This window comes from Anoplophora glabripennis, unplaced genomic scaffold (assembly GCF_000390285.2).
Source record: "Anoplophora glabripennis isolate ALB-LARVAE unplaced genomic scaffold, Agla_2.0 scaffold3, whole genome shotgun sequence".
Taxonomy (NCBI): domain Eukaryota; kingdom Metazoa; phylum Arthropoda; class Insecta; order Coleoptera; family Cerambycidae; genus Anoplophora; species Anoplophora glabripennis.
This window is the reverse complement of record NW_019416486.1, coordinates 49,975-61,545: the sequence shown is the minus strand read 5'-3', so window position 1 is coordinate 61,545 and position 11,571 is coordinate 49,975. Positions and strand designations below refer to the sequence as shown.

Below are 11,571 nucleotides of genomic sequence, written 5' to 3'. Positions count from 1 at the left end.
AATGACCATATTTCCGTCAACCTAGTTTGTTTACTAACTGCTTCAAAAATATATTGTTATTGGAATTCAAGAAGTAAGTAGTAAGTATAGAAACCAGAATTTGTGTTTTCTTAATAAAATTTGCGTTAATTTGTGGCTTCGTTCTCAAAACTTTCAGTTAAGTTTCTTGTTTTAATAGAGGCAATATGATTTACTGATCATGCAGGTCAAGAAATATTAAATACAGGCAAACAAAAATTTGTTTAATACATCAGCTTAATCTTAGCTATTAGTTTGGAATAGACAAATATCAGTTATGCAAAACTGAATTGTATGATTTATTATTAGGTACCAGTGGTGGCGATGGTACAGATTTTTCAGAGGTGCACAAAATTAATGCACTTAGCCGAAAATAATATATTGAATATCGTTACATTAATTTGTCATTTGTAGTATTGCTTTTGGTGTTTTTTTCAAATTTTCTTGACATCAATAACGATAATTTTAAAAATCTAATCAAAGGTGTGCATTAAAATATTTCTTTCAAAATCCATGAAACCTCAGGCGACACTGATAATTCTAACATTTAAAAAAGAGAGCAACTTGTAATTTGTCCAGTTCCTGAATGTTTACTCATCTATTAGATTTAGTCATAACTAGAAACGACTCTAGGTACCACGCTGAAGGATTACTATAACAATATTTTCAGTTGACTTTATAACCGAGATTATATCCTAATCGTTGATAAACTGAAAACTCAGCACTATGGCGAAACTACAGATTGTCTGTCTGCAAAATACTCTGAAAATGTTGCGCTTCTACACAATGTTCCCTGAAAAAGGTAAAGAATTGAACCTTGGAAAGTACCAATACGTTAAATTTGCAGTCCTGGCATTTTTTTTTGTTTCGGTAATATTGATTGGAAGTTTTCTACATTTAATTAAATGTGTGAGCGGTAAGTATTTTGGATATGAAAGTGTTTGTATGGTCAACGTGATTAATTGGGCATTATGGATAGTGACTAGATAGCTTAGGCAAAGTGACATTGTTTTATTACATTGACCGGGTAATGCTTGGTCAGTGTGATAAATTGCCCCATTTTGCCAATTGTCCCCGATAGATAAAAAATATTGTTAAATGTCAATCATTATATTCATTTGGGTTAGATTAACTTGGAGAGATGTACAGAGTGTTTTCGATATTTCAATTTTATGAAATTTGGATTTGGTTACTCTTGGAAAGAAAGCTCTACATACAAATTTTTTAGTTTTATTTATTTTCAGACAACTTTATAATACAAGTTTATAATATATAATATAAAATAACCTGGTAGCACAATCGTGTGTAATTCTAATACAAGTTGTTTTAAGTTTACTTGAAATAGCCAAATTGTGTCAGATTGTTTTGTGAAATTTATATCGTTTCTTATGCAAGATACTTTTACAATACTTGCACCAGACTTAACCAAAAGTACTTGAGTCCAAAGGGGTGAATTAGTATAAGTCAACGTGTTGAGGTATAGTCACTTGCTTTAATTTACCCCTTTGTGCTCAAGTGCCCTGAATCAAATCCATTGAAAACTTTGATCGAGACAATTGCATAATGAATCTTGCAGTAAACCTGATGCTGATTTCAGCAGTAGGTACACAGCATTTTGTATAAGTGTCTTGTGTAAGATTTTGCTACCAGGATACTTACTTACAGGTACAATTAATACCTTTCCAGCTAATAACTACTTGTGCTTGCCTTCTCGCTCAGCTTTCTCCACAAAACTGAAGCTTTGGTTGAATTATTCTTGTTCCTTTCGGACTTCGAGGAATTTGAAAAGCCCGTCGACTTTGACAGAGACAACACATTCTATGACAGACTTTCTGTCTACCATTACATCTACCTTGAAATTTTGGTATCAGGAATAGTAATCATTTCCACATATCTCAACATGAACAAATATCAAAAATTAAACTTAGAATACAGCTTGGAAGAGATATGTGTTGTTTTCCTACACGTGGATGCCCTTTGAAATCGATTATTTTCTCATGAGGCAAATTTTCTTGGTCGTGCAACTGTTTGGGGCTCACTTCTACATGATCGCGGGAATGTGCGCTTGGTTTCTTTTTCAAGAAGCTATAAACGAGGAAAATCCTCAGAGCTGCATGGAGAAGTTAAAATATACAATAAAAACTAGAATCAGAAAAAAATGTAATTGTGTTCCACTAACAGTACAAACTTGTTGCAATTTTAAAGTTATATTTTCCAGGTATGCGCGTTTTTAGGGCCTATTTCAATTTGGCCTATAATTTTCTAGCACAGTTTGCTATTATATGAAAGACTTCAAAATTCAAAGTTTCACTTGAGAAAATAATCAGTGCAATACTGAAACCTTATCTGAACTCTAAACTTTGTACAATGTGTTTCCATTTTTTCCCTTAACATTTACATATTTAACGTTGCTATTTTGTATTAATATTATCGTCACATTAGTTAGTTTCTGCCAAGAGCAATGCGACGTTGATGTAGGTGTGTCGATTTGTTATTTTTACGATCGGTGTTTTTCTTTTAAGTACCTTTAGATATGTTTTTAATGAATATTATTAGCAATCTTCGGAGTATATAGTGGTTTAAAAGAATAGTGGAGTGATAGATAAGTTAAAAACATATTTTCTGTGCAATGAAAGCGCACATGAGGCAAAATGTTGTTTAAGATGCTTATTTGTTTAACTTTTGTTGCTCTTTGTTCGACGTTTTCATTGCCCTTGAAAGTAACCAGGTATTATTATAGTTATTATTAGTCAGTAAAATATAAAGAGTTCAGCTATTGAATATTTAACATCTTTTGTTTTGGTAGAAAACATTCTATTGTGGAAACGGAGTACTGTTAACACTGTGTATATGATTTTATCGTTATACGTAAATTTTATAGTGAAGACAGTGAACCTCAACAAGTTTTTTATTAAACAATTGTTTATATTTCATATTCATTTTAAATTTGACTTTTTTTATTACCAATTATGTCACTTTCCAATGTTGAGGTTCTTGTGTACAATCTATGGTAGTAGACTTATGGACTGATGATGAATAAATAAGGACTGGCGTTAAATGATTTAGTTGTTGTAAATGTAAGATTCTTGTTTACTCAAAAAAAAATATTAAGGCTAAATTGGAAAGTTATCTAATTTCATATCTTCAAATGCCGTGAAACGAAAAAATTAACTGTAGAAGCTAAAATAACGTATTTAATGTAAACAATATAGTAATAAAAAAATCTCTTATAAGTGATTTCAATGGTTTCTTCAGCTTGGAAGACATAATAAACGGAGCCTTTGGAACTGTTATGTTTTCACATATAGCTACCACAGCGCTAGTTATAGGGATTGGTGTATTCGCAATTGTATCTGTAAGTAATTCATTTAAAAAAAGACAAATAAACTTATCCTCAATGGCTTAATGATCTAGGGAGGCTATTTTAGTTCATTTCTGGTATGTTTGGGCTGGTCTGGTGGACTGCTTTGTTGGACAGTGGTTACAAGACGAAGTATCTAAGTAAATTTTCTTACTCTTGGTTGTCTCTAGGTGGCCAAATGATCATAACATCAATAATAGTCACGACTAGAAAAAATTTAACATGTATTCAACGATTCTACGATTTATTTTATTTCAGTGCTTTGCTGTAGGCACTGATCTATATGAAGCTGATTGGCTGCACTGTCCCGAGGACATAAAAAAGGATATAATGGTAGTAATTCAGAGAAGTTGGACACCAATATATCTAAGAGGTTCTTCGTTTGGAATAATGGACTATAGAATGTTTCTTGGGGTAAAAATATGCGTTACAGACTGACCAAACTTCGATGCTAGTATGGTAACATTGCTACTGCGGATCTGACACTTGCGGACAACATGAATTTGATCGAGCTGTACCAAAATCCTAAAGTATTAATATATTTTAAACTTCAAATACTATTACTAGACATATTACCTTATATTATTTACTTATAGGTTCTGAAGGCGTCTTATTCTTACGTCAACCTTTTAACACAGGCCTAATTTATCTTCTCATTTAAAGGATAAAGGTAAAAATAATAAATAAAAGCAAATTATTTTCTTAATTTATACTAGGATACAAAAAATTAAGGATTTGGTTCAGAATCCAACTGGCAGCAAAAAAATACAAAACATCGGAAATTGGGATGCGTTTTTCAGATAAGGTTAACAGATTTCAAAGATAAATTTTAAATTTTACAAAAAGTAACAGTAGGTCATATAAACAAAATTCATTAATCAACAAAGGTTATATAAAATGAAACATTATTTTACTTTAAACGTTATGTTTGATTACTGCACTGCCAACTGCGATGCATATCCCATAACTACGAATTAATTAATTATTAATAACTGTAGCAAGATCTTGACTACTTTGAATTTGATGTATATCAGCATTCATAATTCTGTTTTGTAACTACTCTTTGTTTTTTGTGAACCCGCAGAAGTAATAATCCATAGGATTCAAATTTGGCTTTCTAGCAAACGATTCAACTGGGTCGCGTCCATTAAAATGTAGACTATCATTTTTGTGTTAATTAACTCCACATCGTGTTGCGCAAGCAGAACATCTTCTAATAACTCGTGAAAGTTTTTCGGTAATTCTAAGTATGAGATGGCATTTAAACGATATGGGAAAATTTGTATTCATAGAAGACGACCATAAAAAGTGCCACACTACATGTTAATAGAAAATCTGTGTTACCTAATACATGGTCATTAGATTAATTTCACTTTATTATAAAAGTAGTGTAGTTATACAAAAAAATAGAACTAAGAATTCTAATTGATACTTGGTTCGTGAAGCTCTTTACTTCTTATTCTTGTGCAGCATTGTGTCGCAGATTCATACCACCAGTATGACGATTAGCATTTCTACATTATCGAAGTGCCTTTTCGGAAATCTTCTTTGATACTCCCGGCAATATTTTGAAGCATCGTTACGAAAACCGTAAACAAAAATAATATTTGCATACTCTTTGTTGCTAAACTGCATGATTAAAATTTGTATATTTTGTGGTGATAATAATAATTAAAAGTGACAAGCACAGTTTGCACGAATCAAAAACTAATTTAGTAACTATCATTATATTACGTAAAATAATGTGCTTTCTTTTTGCGTAACCCGAACGTTGGTTAAATGATTTGTATTTGTTTATATGACATTATATCTGAAAAATGAAGTCCGATAGTATTTCGTCTTTTTTGCTCAAAATTGGATTCTCAACCAGATCCAGTATATTTCGCTTCCTAGAATAAACTATACATTATTTACTTCATTATTGTATACGGTTTACTGGCATTCTAGTTTTTCTTATTCTTTTTAGAGCAATATATTAAGGACGTCGATTTACACACTGAAAATTTTTATAACAGTTTGTAGGAAATAAAATATGCAATTACATTCTTCAAAGTAGCTTAATCACAATAAACACTGAAACTATCATTATTTAATGAAAACATATATTTACTCTTTCACTATTTAAATAGATGCCAGAACATAAGATTTTAAAAATAAATTTTGTAGTCGCTTATAATATTATATATACAGGGTGTCCCAAAAGTATGGAAACAGCACAATAACTTTCGAAAAATGCATTTTGAGGAAAATGATTCAGACAAACGATTTAGGATTTTTCCGTGGCTATGCAATGGTGACCCTAGATTTGACCTTGACCTTCAAGGTTATTTCAAGGTCAAGTTATTTTTTTCAAATGGAATGCCCTACTTTTGACCCCGGAAATGAAAAGAGCGGAAAATTTTACGTTCAGATATGTCCTTGACCATTTCCAATCATTTGCGCACAATAAAACAGATTTTCATTTAATTGCGATGACATGTTAACAGTATATAAATCGTATCATAGCACTGTTACATTAGTTTTAAGGGGGGATATTGTATGTTTGTGTAATTTAGATTAAGATCTAAAATTGTCAATTGTAAATCTCCTACCACAACCAAAAGCGTAATATACCGAAATTTGTTAAAATTTTAAAACATCTTTCATTTTAATTAACAAAACTCAATAATAATTATTGAAATAAATAAAATAAAAGCCCATTGGAACCCATAAACTGAAGTCGAGATTGCTCTATCTATAAAATCAAAATAAAAACATAATAATATTGGCGCCCAACGAACACGTACGAAATTTTCAATTATTTGCGCACGATAAAACAGATTTTCATTTAATAACGTTCACATGTAAACAGTATATAAATCATATCAGAGCACTGTTACATTAGTTTTAAGAGGAGAAATTGTATGTTTGTGTAATTTAGATTAAGATCTAAAATTGTCAATTGTAAATCTCCTACCACAAACAAAAGCGTAATATACCGAAATTTGTTAAAATTTTAAAACATCTTTCATTTAAATTAACATGTCATTAATAATTTTTGAAATAAATAAAATAAAAGCCCATTGAAACCCATACCCTGAAGAACTTACAGAACACCCTGTGTGTTGAAACTAGAAATTCATCATCAATAAGAAAAATCATCGAAATCAGAAACCATATTTGCTATTCATGAGCAAATCAACTTTAAAATTAAGTCTCCTATTGAACGAATTTTGAAAGCGTAGGTGTCTCCATTAATTTATAAGAAAAATGTGAAATCTTGGAATGTTAAATATTGTTTTTTCTGATTCCAAATAAATTTACACTACATTGCTAAAGGAAAAGGTAGTTAATGTGGTAATTATAACAAAATGTGGGCATTCTTTGATTGGCCTTCAGAAAAAAATATCTAAACATTTATCGCTTGTTATTTGCAATCGTTTAGGAAGATTAAAATAATTATTAAATTCCTCAACACAATACTTGAAGTTAACGAAACATTAAATATTTATGTAAGAGTATGACATATAGTCGATATTAAAAACAAATTTACTTAAATGACCCTTTAAACGTTCATATATACAGTTCAATTCTTTTTTAAATAGTTTTTAAACGGAAAACTACAATTTTAATAAATAAATCTACATTTTTTGGAATAGCATGTATGTAGTTGTAGTAGAAGGGTAAAAGCAGCTTTTGGAATTTTTAGATCTTATACAAAAAACTTCATGTAATAATACAATACATCATATACTAGGTGTTCAGTTACTAATACGTTAAACCTCGGGTTAAATATTCTACGATAAAAGTTAAAGGGGTAGTACAAACAAAAAGTTGTCGAAAAATAGTTCGTTTCTGAGATATAGAATATTAAAGTTGAAAAAATTAAAATTATCCTCAGACGGAAACTTGTTAAGCATGTTTCTTCTAATTTGTAATAGATAGTAGTAAAATATGGAGCTTTGTCATTATGTGCAATATAATAAATATAAAAAATCAGTGTCACCCAAACTTCTTTCTTTGAGTTGTTCTATAGAAAATAACTATTACGCCATGTAAAGCAGAGGAAAATATAACGTATACTAAGGAATTCTGTAAAAAGAAATACAATTCAGAGGACCTAAGCGTTGCAGAAAGCTCAACATCTAGAGTCATAGACTGTAAAAGTGTAAAAGCTTCTTAATCTTTTCTATATCAGAACAAAATTAATTAACATTCTGACTTACATTAGAAGAATACTTTCGCGCAGTTTATTTATCTATTTCAAAGATGAAAAAATGGAAAATGGGGCTTTTGAAAACTTATAATTATACTTCAAGTAGGTGGTAATTTTATAGTTAAGTATAAGGTAGGTAGCGACAGTCACAACAAAGGGAGGTTGTTACAATGTTTCTGAATATAAATATTTAATTAATAAAAGATTGTTCTGGTAGTAATATGTTTGTATTTAATTAGGGCTGATTTCCACATAGGGCACCTTGCACCGACTCTGTCTACCCTTTCGATCAAAGAGAAAGGCTATAGGTTAAATGAGCTCCTAACTTTGTAATAGGTCAATAGGCGGTCATATTGAACGATATGGTCGGAAGCCTTTTGGAAATCAGCCTTTAAAGTACAATAAAAAGTAGCTTAGTATTAAAAAATCATAAGGCATATCAGAATAATTTTCCTTTTTACACAAAATTTTACACCTCTATTTTGTAGAAAATCAATTGATATCATTTTAAACTGCTACCATGGAAAAGAGAAAATATCCGGAATTTTTTCTTTTGTTCTAGTTACATTGAACATTTTTCTGTCATTTAAGATAACATTTGTGACATATACACAAATATGTATATGGTATTCATTTCAACTAGTCAGTTCTTGTATAGTCGCCTTGAATTTATTTCCTTCCAGTTTGGAATTGGAGTTAAAACCAATTTGTCGGTCTTAATGTAACTTTTTATTTTATAAATTTTTTGTACAGACAGACAGACGGAACAATTAATTAATTAACTATTTACTATTTGCCAGTCTCTTGGAACCACCTTGTGCAGTTTTAGAAAATATTGTGTTATATTCAATGTGACCTGTTAGGTTTTCTACATAATCAGCTTCTTCTTTAAAAAATCGAACGCGCGTAGAAAATCTTTTCTCTATTTTCCATGCTAATGCATGTCGAGGAATATGAAAAAAATTGTGCTGTATACCATTTGGGGTATCTTCATTCCAGATCTCTGGCAGCCGCAAATTCTACATCAGAAAACGGATTGAACTTAGTTTTTTATATTTCATAAAACATTTCTTGTAACTGTTTCCCTGTAGAATTTTTCTTTATAATTTTCGAAAATTTTTCCTTTCCACATTGAAAGCATAATTGTCCAAAATGTTGGCTAATAGTTCGACAGTCGAAGACTTGTCTATTTTGTCTATCTAAGTCATCTTTACCGAAACGAGACATTTTAAGACAATTTCGACAAAAGTTCACGTCGATTAAATAATAATAACAGCAATAACAAATCATCACGGATGGCATGGCTTCTTTAGAATTTGATTTCAATGGTTCGTCTTCAAAATGTCAGGTTTGATTTTTAATCTAATTCACAATTTTGGTATGAACTTGCCGAATACTAGATGCGTATAAATTATTCTGGGAGGTTTTTTCTTTTGGCATAATTTAGGCACTATTTAAACATATTATAATTAAAAATTATCATCACCTTTAACTGAAAGCTCAGCGTTTAGAAACACACATTTATCAGCAAGTTATTTTGTGCTAAGGAATTATATTATTCTTCATTTTCAGATTGGAAAACGAGTTAAACAAATCCTTTTCAATTCCCATGTTCTCTATGATGCTCCTAGGAGCCCCTATTCTAGGATGTGCAGCATTTGGATATATGAAGGTGGTGAAAAACTTTTGCATTTTTGCTTCTGCTTGATATGTAATATAGATAAATGAACCTGAAATACAACAAAGACAGATTTACAAAATTTCAATTCATCGACTTCAAAATCTAACAATAGTATTTCATTATTATATTACAGCGTGTTGCAACAGCCGCCTTATTCGCCCGATATGTCACCCTGTGACTTTTTTCTGTTCCCTAGAGCAAAATCGGTGGTCAAAGGAACCCATTTTGAGTCGGTTACGGACATCCCAGTCGAAGCGTTCCAGAAATGTTACGAAGCGTGGAAAACGCGCTGGAATCGTTGTATAGCTGCCCAAGGAGACTACTTTGACGGGGATGGCAGAGTTGTAGAATAATTTTTAAATATACGGTTTTTATGGGATCAGTCTCACTACTTAATTGTTACACCTCGTATCTTTATGTAATTGCCACTGAATATGACTACCTCAATGAGTATTTACAATAAAATATACCTAGATATATAATTTCCTCGAATATTTATCACCACATCAATTATATTTTGTAAAAAATAATTCACAACTAATAATTTTAGATTTACGCTTAATAACATCATTATTACCAGCAATACTAATATAATTTAAAAAATATAAAATGTGCCTTAAAAGCGATATTTTGTATAAATTGTGTTACTGTATCACAAAAGAAACAATAGATGCAATATTTGCACTAATTTATGATATTGGACAAATAAAGCACTTAGGAAGACGCAAACAACATAAATATTTTTTTATGTCAGTACCTACATAGTGACTACCAGCTCCTTTTACATAATTCTAAACACAAAACTAATACATTTTATAAAAACTAATGCAAAGTAGAAATGTTAATATAAATTTTAAAGTACATTTAACTGAGGTAGAACCTTTTTATTTCTTATTACACGAATTAAAATAAATACTTGTTCTGATAATGCACATAACACGTTCATTTGATACATTTGATACAAGCGTACTTCAAATAAAAAACAATAATTTGGGATACTAGCTGCTTGACTTTGGCGCACTATGCCCGGTTTTTCTCGAAAACTGGCAAATTTTAGCACCTCTTACAAGAGCACCTTTTTTGTTTAGAATAAAATTTGCCACAACAGCAAGTGACAAAAGGGGCAAAAAGATTAGCCTCAAAAAAATTAGAACCTAAAATGTTTCCGTGGACTGAACACCCTGTATGATATAGCCAAAAATTAATAACTCCAGAGCATTTAGCAAGCCCAGAAAGCCCACAAAACAAAATTTCTGTTCATTCGGTCGAATTTTGTGGAAGATAGTATCGAAACTAGATTCTAAAAAATTATTTTTAACGCCCTGTATCTTGAAAACGGAAAAAGATACGCCCATGGTTCGTAGGAACAAATTGTAATATATTTTTAAATTCTATCAGGCCCTGAATTTATGTCAGTGCTTTTCAGAACACCCTGTACATGTACATATGTATATTATTTTATTATGTATACCTATGAATGCTCCAAAGTTGTGGATAACCAAAATATTGATATGCTTCGAAAATTGAAACGGTAAGATACCGTTGGTTTTTTAACGATAACTTCCTTAATTTTAAAGCTATTAAGACGATCCAAAAACGATTTTACGGAAAATTTCGACAGCTAAAAGAACTGTAAAATTAAATATTTTTTAACAGGTTATTTTTGAGATTTTTGAGTTTAAAATGTTTGAAAATATGACCTTTGCCTTCAACTGCAGTGACATCTCTGTTAATTTTTATCCTACACAAATAAACAAAAACAAAATACTCTGTGAAAAAAAATCTAAATTTTTAGTTATTTTCAAAAATATGTTATTTTTTTGGAATTAAATTCAATCAAAACTTAATATTTTCAAAAATATTGTAAACCGCTTAAACTTAAATAGGTAAGTATATTGTTAGCGCATAAAAAATGTAAATTGTAGAAGGATTACTTTTAATTTTAAATCTCTTGAAAAATTCATCAGTTTTTGTATTGATTTTTTTCCGAAAAAGCGAATTACCAATTTTATTTTCATCATAACTAAATTTTTATGCTAATGACTTAAAGTCAAGTTCATTTTAAAGATTATTTAAAGTACTTTAAAACATGTTCTGTGCATTTTTTAAGTTATTTTACGTTAAATGCTTCGAATTGTTTCTGGCGGACAGGAAATTATCTTCAACCTGCCGTATCTCAGCACCTATTGCACCTACATAAATGAAAAAGAACTCAATATTTTTCTTTTTCTATAAGCTTCATTTTTTTCATGATGATCTATTTTCATAGAATGTCTATTTTCCGAGATATTCGAGAAAAACTACTGAAAAACGTCT

The 11,571-nt window shown here is 30.4% G+C and overlaps 1 pseudogene; it reads left to right on the top strand.

Annotated features, from left to right (window-relative positions):
- Positions 1-744: 744 nt before the first annotated feature.
- LOC111691606 lies at positions 745-4,023 on the top strand (annotated as a pseudogene).
- Positions 4,024-11,571: the final 7,548 nt, after the last annotated feature.